The sequence below is a fragment of the Phoenix dactylifera genome, unplaced genomic scaffold (genome assembly GCF_009389715.1).
Source record: "Phoenix dactylifera cultivar Barhee BC4 unplaced genomic scaffold, palm_55x_up_171113_PBpolish2nd_filt_p 001022F, whole genome shotgun sequence".
NCBI lineage: Eukaryota > Viridiplantae > Streptophyta > Magnoliopsida > Arecales > Arecaceae > Phoenix > Phoenix dactylifera.
In genome coordinates this window covers 88599-98585 of record NW_024068375.1, presented here as the reverse complement: position 1 = coordinate 98585, position 9987 = coordinate 88599, and positions in this window count along the sequence as shown.

Sequence of the window (9987 nt, the reverse complement as noted above, 5' to 3'; positions counted from 1 at the left end):
ACTGTCTGGATGTATTGCAGGTTCAGTCTCAAGGATAACGAAGTTCACAGGATAGTAAAACTCGTTTACTTTCACTATTACATCCTCAACAATCCCCTTGGGGTACTTCACTGTCCTATCTGCTAAGGAAAGGGTAATATTTGTAGGCTTTAATTCCTCCAAACCTAATTTTTGGTACACATAGTAGGAAAGTAGGTTTACACTGGGTCCTAAATCTAATAGAGCTCTCTGGATGATCGTCTCTCCTATTTTTATTTCAATAATTGGGCAACCAGGATCTTTGAATTTCGGGGCAATCTGTTCTTGAATGAGAGATGAGGCTTGTGCAGCCATAACAGCTTGTCCAGGAATGCTGGTTTTTCTTTTGACCGTGGTGAGGTCTTTCAAGAATTTTGTATAGGAGAAAATTTGTCGTATGGCATCGAGGAAAGGTATATTTATTTGAACAGTTTTAAAGACTTCCATGATTTCATCAAAGTTAGATTGTTTCTTTGAGTCCTGAAGTCTACTGGGGAAGGAAACCTTAGGTTTGTATGTTTCTATAGGTGCTTCCCTTTTTTCTGGTTTGTCCTGTTTTTGACCTCTCTTCTGAATTGGGTTCTTATCGGATTCATTTTTATTTTCTTTTTCATGTTCAGGAAGTTGGACTTTATTGTCCACTTGCTTGCCAGACCTTAAAGTGGTAATTGCCTGGACTTCATAGGTCGGATTTCCATTGATTTGATACTGACCTCTTTGATCTTGATTTTGTTGTCTACTAGGGTTAAGCACTGGTTGACTAGGTAGTTCACCTTTCTTTCTATCCCCTAGAGAGTTTGCTATTTGGCTTAGACTAACCTCAAGTTTTGCAATTGCTTGCGCATGGAATTGGTTAGTTTGGGCTTGGGCTGTATTGGTCTGTTGTTGTTGCTTGATAAAATCTTGTTGTTGTTTCATCATATTAGCCATCATGGTTTCTAATGGTGAAGATTGCTGTGGGATAGGAGCATTATAGGGAGGTACAGATGGAACCAATGGTTGGTTCATTTGTGATGGACCTATCCTGGGGTAGTTGTTCTGAAAACCTGGTGGACCATCTTGATGCTGAATAGGTTCGTTCTGCTTGTATGAAAAATTTGGGTGGAACCTATTATCAGGGTGGTAAACTGGGCTGAACGAGTTGGGAGTGGGCTTCTTAAAGGCACTATATGAATTTAGAGCATTTGCTTGCTCGGCCTTTATGGTGGGCAGATTAGGGCAGCACTCCACTAGATGCTCCGGACTGTTACACAAGATACATAAGCCCTGTGGCTCGTGTCCCACTTTCATGATGGGATTTAACTCTTTGTATGAACTCGAACTAGTAGAAACAGTGAAAGCATCAAACTTTTTGCTTAAGTTGTTCATTCCAGTCACCAGATTGGACATGACATTTTTGAGATCTGGGTCTGCTTTCATTTCATAATTACCTGATTTTCTAGACCCGAACTCATCTCTATTTACTTCCTCACCATAGCAACTCCAATTTTGGGCGTTTTCAGCTAAGTCAACAAGAAATTCATAGGCTTGATCTGGGGTTTGGTTCATGAACCTACCCTTGTGCATGGACTCAATCATGTTTCTATGTGCCGGAGGTAGTCCTTTATAAAAGAAGTGGACCAGATCAGCCTTATCAAGCCCATGGTGCGGGCACTTGACCAAAAGATCATGGAATCTTTTCCAAAGTTGGAAAAATTCCTCCTCAGATTTTCCTCTAAAAGTTCTTATGGCATCCTTAATTTTTTCAGTCTTTACCATAGGATAGAACTTAGCTATGAACTTCTTAGATAGTTGTTCCCAAGATGTGATGAAATTTGAAGCAAGGGAATACAGCCATGCAGCAGCACGATCCTCTAAAGTCATGGGAAACAATCTTAATTTAATATCCTCTTCATCTAAGTTTTGATTTCTAAACGTTTGACAGATTGTCAAAAATTTGTTTAGATGAATATAGGGTTGTTCACTCTCGAACCCATGAAACTTGGGTAACATATTTATTGTTGCAGCCCGAATTTCAAATTGGGCTGCATTATTTATTGGCAATACTATACATGTAGGTGGACTAGCGGATGTAGGAGTGAATAATTCATTCAGGGTTCTAATGTGATCACCCATTGTATAGATTGGTGGTTGATCAATAATTCGTCGGATGTGATGATGCTTTTTTCCAATCTCTGGGTTAAATGGTGTTAACTTACCCCTTAATGATCTTCTACCATGCATACATTATCCACAACTTAATTAGACTCGACTCCTAAATGAAATTCTAAAAGAAAAGAAGGGCTAGACACAGCTGACCACAACCAACACCACACAACAATTTGATCCTATTAGTCTTAGAACTAAGTGAGGTTTAGTAGCTTCTTAAATCTAGTTGCACAGAGACTTATCAGGTTAAAAAAGTTCCTGAAATTCTCTCTAGATTAGACAGCTCCTAATCTCCCTTTCAGATTAAGCTTGAGCTTACCAGTTAAGTGATCCAGTAACCAGTGACCAGAAAAGTCCCGGAGTGTGCAGTGGTGCCAGAAGGAATACACCGATACCACAATATCCGTAACCGTTCTCACTGTTGTAAAACTTTTCTAGACATCACCAATTACTAAATCCTCACTGGAGTGGCTTTCAGCCGCTTCTTTCCAAGAGCCTAATTGAGCTCGAAAACCCTAAGGCCAATGTCTAATTTGATTTTAATTTAATTTGGCTTAGGATAAGTATGCAAGGTGGTGATTTTTGGGCTAAGGACAGGTAATGACTTCCTGACCTTATCTTTTTAATAGGTTTTGCCCTTAAATTATTTTATGCAAATGCTTAATACTAAATGCAACAAATAATCAATGATTTTTTTAAAGTTTATGCAATGCCATTAGGTTGTATTGATTAAATGAGCAAGCAATTTTTTTTTACTTTTATTTTTTTAATTTATTTTTTTAATTTTTTTTTTAATTTTCTTTTTTTTTTAAATTTTTTATAGCAATAACTTGAATGTAAACTAAACACAATCTTTATGCGTCAGTCAATCTCCGAATGCCCGTTGAATAAGCTCTGGAGATTACTCCGTGAGGAGCCCCAATAAAGGTATGATAACCTCGGGGGGATTGCACCTTATCAATTACTAGCAAAAATAATACAAAATTTTTTTTTGAAATTTTTTTTATTATTTTTTTTAAAAATTTAAATTTCAAATTTCGAATTTCAGAATTTAAATTTTTGAATTTTTGAATTTTGAAATATTTTTTTCCAATTTTTTTATTTTTTTTAATTTTTTTAAAAAAAACTTTAAATTTCGAATTTCAAATTTTAGAATTTAATAACTACGAAATTATTAACTAAAAATAAACAAAATAAGGAAAAATAAAAACTTACTACCGGAGTGCGTTCACTCCGGGCATCCAAAATTCGATTTGATCTTCATGATCGTTCTTGCTTCTCGATTTGCCTCCCCGGCAACGGCGCCAAAATTTTGTTCGTCCCATTTCTGTCTACCTAAAAATATGCTAGACAGATCGTTGTTAGAACCGACGAACAAAAGTTAAATTTAATTTCTACTCTTACCTTCTCTACTCGAAGAATAGTGGTCGTAAGAGGTCGATCCATAGGGAGGCGGTTAGAGTTGCATAAAAATTAAAACGTTCACTCGGATTCAAAATTGATTTTTGAATGATAAAAGAAAAATATTATTTTGAGGATGTTGAATATTTTCTAATTGAAATTAACGGAAAGACAGGTATTTAAAGTCGAAATGCATTTATATATTAAACTAATCAAAGAAAAGCTTTGGCAGAAAATGGATTAAAAAAAGTGCTAGAAAATTGGAGACTGGAATATCAATTGCATGAAAGAAAATTTAATATATTGCAGAACAGAAATTAAAATTGCAGAATAAATATAACTTTCTACCTAAATAAACTCTCAAAAATTAAAACTCAAAGAAAAACCTAAAATAAAACTAAAAATAAGAACAACATATTCTGAAACCCAAAATATAACCTCTCAATTAAAACTTTCAATTAAACTAAAAAAAAAATACATTGCTCTCATAAACTCAAACTAAAGAAAAATATTGCTCTTAATTAAAATAAAACTAAATAGAAAAAGAAGAACTAAAAAAAACAAAAAAAACAAAACAACGTGCTCTATTTTTTTTTCAAAAACAGAGCTTCTTCATCTTCTTTCCCGGATCAGCCGACCACCCTCTTCTTCCCTGTTCTTTGGCCCAAACGAGCACCACCCCCCGAGCTCCCCACCCTCCTCCTTTCCTCCTCTCCTCCCGTCCTCTCTTATAGATTGCCGAAGACCGATGGATCCTGGGAGAGGAGGAGGGCGCTGTCGACGGTCGTGTGCGGGATCTCGGCTGCACCATGGCGGAAGCAAAGGCGGAGGAGGCTGGATTCGGAGCTGATGGCGTGATTCGGGGTTTGGACGGGATCTGTGAGGCAGGATCACTGGAGCTCGTGGAAGAAGTGGCCGTGGGAGGCTTGGATCACGGGAGAGGGACTGAGACTTTTGATTCGGATGAAGGCTGGCCGCGGGATCTCGGGAGGACACCATTCACGGTCGCGTGATGCTGGGAGGAGCTGGGATGCTTGACTCGACGGAGCTTGACGCTGATCGTGGGCGGATGGGGCGGAGGGCGTCGTGATCACGGATTGAAGGTTGAATGCCGCGCATGATGCGGAAATGGAAGGAGTTTTACTAGGAGGAGGCGAGCGCGCATTTCCCGGCTGGTTGCGAGATGTCCGGACACGGAGGCTGCCATGGAATGAAGCTAGGACATTGCAGGATCACCGGAGATGCGGACGGTGTGCTGGGATTTGGGCGTTGAAAGGCGGGGTGCATCACGGATGGAAGAAGATGGATCTTCTTCTTTGGCCCACGGACAGATGTAGGGTCCGTGATGAACGCGGACGGGCGCGGGAGCAGGCGGACGCGGAAGAAATGGATCACGTGTTAGATGTATGCCCTAGAAGCCAATTTGGCTGACACATTGTTGATTCTAGGGACATAATTTTGTACTTGACTATTTATTATTGAATAAATAAAAGGCATCTTTATCATTCATATTGTTTATGTGTCTATGAATCGTCCAAGAAATTAATAAGATGATGATACATATTCTCAAGAGTTGAGAATTTGAGCCATGTATCATTGGTGATTAATTTCTAAATGCTCCTGATCAAAGGATCATCACGAGGACGGTGATCGATCCGATCAGTGCACAGATCACTCTCCTTCTGGATGGACGAGACTTGAGTCCACAGTGTAGGGACACTGAAGTGATAGTGCAGGTGCTTGTTAGAGAACAAGGGTACTGAGCGTGACCAATACAAGAAGTCACTTGGATGTCTATCCACTCGTCAGTGACTTGCTTGATGTTGCAGTAGTGTGACTGGTCCTTTGACCTGCGGTGCTTCGGCTACTCACAGTGAGGTTATTGTAGTTTGACTGCACACATACATGGTCTCTAGCCATATGGGTCCATGCAGTGTAGATTGGCTGCAGTAAGTTCACTGTAGGAGTAGGGTATGCACCTATATGGAATCTATCGACCTTGATAGATAAGGAGAGATCCTATGTGATTTATAAGACTGAGTTCGTAAGACCTCGGCCGGGGCAGTATACACAGTGGAGAAAGAGTTTTTCACTATCGAACTCGAGTCAAATAAATCTTGACATATGACAGACGATGGGGTTTGACGAGTTGTCCATGACCTCCGTCCTGTAGGGATCCACGATAGTAGGACTGTATCACATGTTAACTGCACCTAGAGGTTCATCATTCCATTCTGCTGGGTAGCCACTACATGCTGCTAGGTGTCACTGGTGGATGGTGGGACTTATAGGGATTATCTTGATGATCGATAAACCCTAATGAGTTGAGTTGGAATCGTTCCAACCCATTGAAAGGAGTTTTCAATGATATAGTGATAGAGATCACAATATATCTCACTACCAGTCAGAATAGAACCTATGGGGTCACACACACTAGAAGTATTGACCGATCCGATGGTTGAAATCGTGATTAGGAATCACAAGAAATCAATTTGATTGATAAGAAGTTGAAGAAGAAACAAAGGGAATTAATTAATTAGACTTAAACACAAATCCTACTTCGGGAGGGATTCCTAGAGTCCTAATTGGATTAGGGCTGGGAATCCTAGTTGGAATAGGACTGGAATTCCTACTTGGAATAGGATTCCTACAATCCTAATGAGATTAGGAATTTTGAATTAAAATTGGATTCCTACTTGGAGTAGGATTCCTAGGAATCCTAATTGGATTAGGACTTCGGATTCAAATCTAATCCTAATTGGATTAGGACTAAATACATCCTAATATGGATTAGGGTTTCTTAAGTCACAATTAATTATTAATCTAATGAATCAATAAGACTCCTAATTGGATTAGGATTGAAGAGTTCAATTGAGTCAAAATTGATTCAAGTTCTAATTGGATTAGGACTTACCTAGATTGGATCCATTGGTTCACCCTTGGGCTAAACCTAATAGGATTAGGGCTTGACCACATTAGGGCAATGCAAACCCTAATGTGGACTAGGGTTTACCAAGAGGGAGGGGCGCAAGCCCCTCCCCCTTGATCCATTGGTGCGGCACAAGAGAGGGGGCCGGCGCCCCCTCTTTGGAAAGATGTCTAGGGTTCCTACTTAGTAGGAACCCTAGATGGCTATAAAAGGAGGTGTGAGGCCGGCGCCCTAAGTATAGAAGAACTCCTCCTTCTCCTTGCCGTGAGCCTCCCTCTCCTCTCTTCTTGTGATCAGCCGCAAGCAAGGAAGACCAAGGCCAAAGGTTGGCGGCATCCTCTTCCTCCCTTCTTCCTTCCAACGCAGGGAAAAGAAAGAAGGCTGCGTGGGGATTCTTCTTCTTCCTCTTCTTCAACCTTCTTCTTCCTCCTCTCAAGCACTTTCAAGAGTTGAAAGAAAGAGAAGAGATCAGCCATCAAAGGAGTCTTTGCAAGGGAGCTAGCACCCCGGGAAGACAAGAAAGCTTTGATCGGTTCTCTACTTCGTGTGGATACCCGTAGAGGCCGGACGTTTGAACGGCTTCAAGCGAACCCTCTCCCATAACCACGAATTCAGATTCGCGGTGATCGTCTACCCGCGCAAGGTGAAGATTTGATCTTCCTATTGTTTTAAAAGCTTTAATTCTTACCTAATTACGAAAGGTCTCGAAACAAGCGTTCATGCGATGAACGTCGAACCCGTGTATGCCGATTCCGCTGCCATCTGAAAAATTTTTGAAATATCAGCGGCATGGGCGGGTTCCCAACAGTGGTATCAGAGCCTAGGCTTCGTAGATTAAGGTAAGAATTAAATATCTAAAGGCATATTAGATCTGAAAATTAAATGATCATGCATGCTGAAAAATTCTGCATGCAGATTTTTTCAGGGGTGCTGATTTTTTACATGCTGATTTTTATGTGATAAAAAGATGATTCTAATTGCATTGTTAATGGGATTACAAAGTTTAGAATCATGATTAGCATGATCAGCGACCTATGTCATGATATAATCAGTTAGTTTTCAGATCTGAAATTATAATTGTAGCATACGGTGATGATCATAGGATTCAACCCCTTTTGGTATCAAATGTAATGACCTGCGATGTGATCTGCGATGTCATGTAATTTTTCAGATGCTTGCATGCATCTTATTTGATGTTTTGAGAGGCCTGCGTGCCTCCTAAAAGGAGATGTAAATTATTTTTATTTTTATTTTACATCTGGTTGTATTTCTGTGATGTGATGTACATCAACGATCAAGTCGAAGACGATGCATGAGATGAACAGGGGTCTAAGCGGTTGATGGCGATGGGATCAAGAGTTGATCAAGGATCGAATCAAGGAAGCTTGGATCCAATTCAAGAGTTGAAGACCACTTGATCGATTGATGTGCATGTGCTTGTAATACGACCTAATTAGAATCCATGATCATCACCTAGTTAAAGTTTAGCTTTAATTTGATGCCGCGATTATAACTGCCTGCAATGCGCCGTTTGCATGTGATGTGAATGAGAGTCGGGTAGATAGGTCTACATGTGATGTAGCAAACCAAATTGAGACCTAAATTAAAACCTCCTCAATCAAGTCGAGAGTGAACCGACATGAGCAAGTCATATTAGATTAATTGATCTAATTGGTGTCTAGGAAAGCATGAAAGGTGGTTACTTAATTAGGACCTTACTCTCTGAGTAAGGGGAGCCTCCCACCTGCTTACCTGGCCAATTGTTCAATTACCTCTTATGAAAGGCTCAAGTTGCAAACACTAAGACCTGATTAACCAATATTAAGTCAATAGGTCTTCCACTGTAGTAGAGCTGCTAAGGCCTTTCTGATGTTGACTTGTCTCGGCTGGATACAGTGGTCAAGTTGCATTGGGGGGCTGGACCTCTCTATAGACATGAGATGTTGTAGGGTAAAGGTGGGGTTGGGCACCAATAACTGTTAGGTGAGGACCCAATGACGACTTTATTCCTACGGTTATACGGTGGGTCAGACTTAACTAAGAAATGGGACCAATAACTGTTAGGTGAGGTCTTCATGGCTTAGAGACCAAGTTGCACTGCAACATGCTTGAGAAGCATTGTACAAGAGTTGTACACTCATCCATCTATGTGTCACCAATAACTGTTAGGTGAGGTGGCATGTGAATTGGTGGGACCGCAGTACCCACTAGAAACCCTAGTCGTGTGGGATTTCCGTTTTCCTACCAGGGGAGTGTGAGGAATTCGAGAAAATAGTGGGAGTCACATTTGTTCTAAAAAGACCTTAGGACAGATTAGGATCAAGTACAAAAGTCTAACTAGAATCTTTACTCTCTGCAGATACAATGTCGGCTTCAAACCCTTTGACCCGTATTCTTGAGACCAACCGACTGACCGGAACCAATTACAAGGACTGGCTTAGAAATCTCAAAATAGTTTTGGACTGTGAGAAGATAGGCTATATACTCGATTCAGATATCCCCACATTACCAGCACGTCCCACTGATGTTCAGCGTGAGATGCATAAAAAGTGGTTGGATGATGACATTAGAGTAAAATGCTATATGATGGCATCTATGTCTAATGAACTCCAATGCCAGCATGAAAATATAAAGACTGCTAGGGACATACTGGCACACCTACAAGAGTTGTATGGTGAGCAGAGTCGCACAGCTCGTTTTGAAGTGTCCAAGAGGCTTTTCAAAGCGAAGATGCGCGAAGGGCAGTCTGTCCATGATCACGGTCTGACCATGATTAAGGACCTAGAGGAGCTTGAGAAGCTCGGTATGGACATGCACAAGGAATTGCAAGTGGATTTGATCCTACAGTCACTTCCTGATTCATTTGGTCAGTTTATAGTAAACTACCACATGAATAAGATTGAATGCACTAAGACTGAACTAATCAACATGTTGGTAACTGCTGAGGGAGCCTTGAAAGGTTCAAGGGGCAATGTCCTCGCTGCTGAGTTGACTTCTGGTTCCAAGAGAAAGTCTACTTGGAAGAAAAAGAAGCCTGCAAAGAAGCAGAAGAAAGACAAGAAGCCAAAGAAGGAAGTTCAAAAGAAAAAGGCTAACGACAAAGGAAAATGTTTCCACTGCAATGTCGAAGGCCACTGGAAGAGAAACTGTCCTTCATACCTCGAGAGCCTGAAGAACAAGAAAGGTGACACACCTTCAGAAGGTATAGACTTGCTCATTATTGAAACTAATCTAACGGTTTCTTCTACTTCTAGTTGGGTTATAGATTCTGGTTCTAGTGCTCATTTGTGCACTACCATGCAGGGTCTAAAGGAAAGTAGAAGGCTGGCGGAAGGTGCGGTAACCCTTCGGGTTGGCAACGGGGCAAAAGTTGCTGCTGTGGCTGTGGGCACCTACCATCTGCGACTACCGTCTGGATTTAGTTTAATACTTAGAGACTGCTATTATGTACCTGTTGCTAGCAGAAATTTGATTTCTGTTTCATGTCTAGC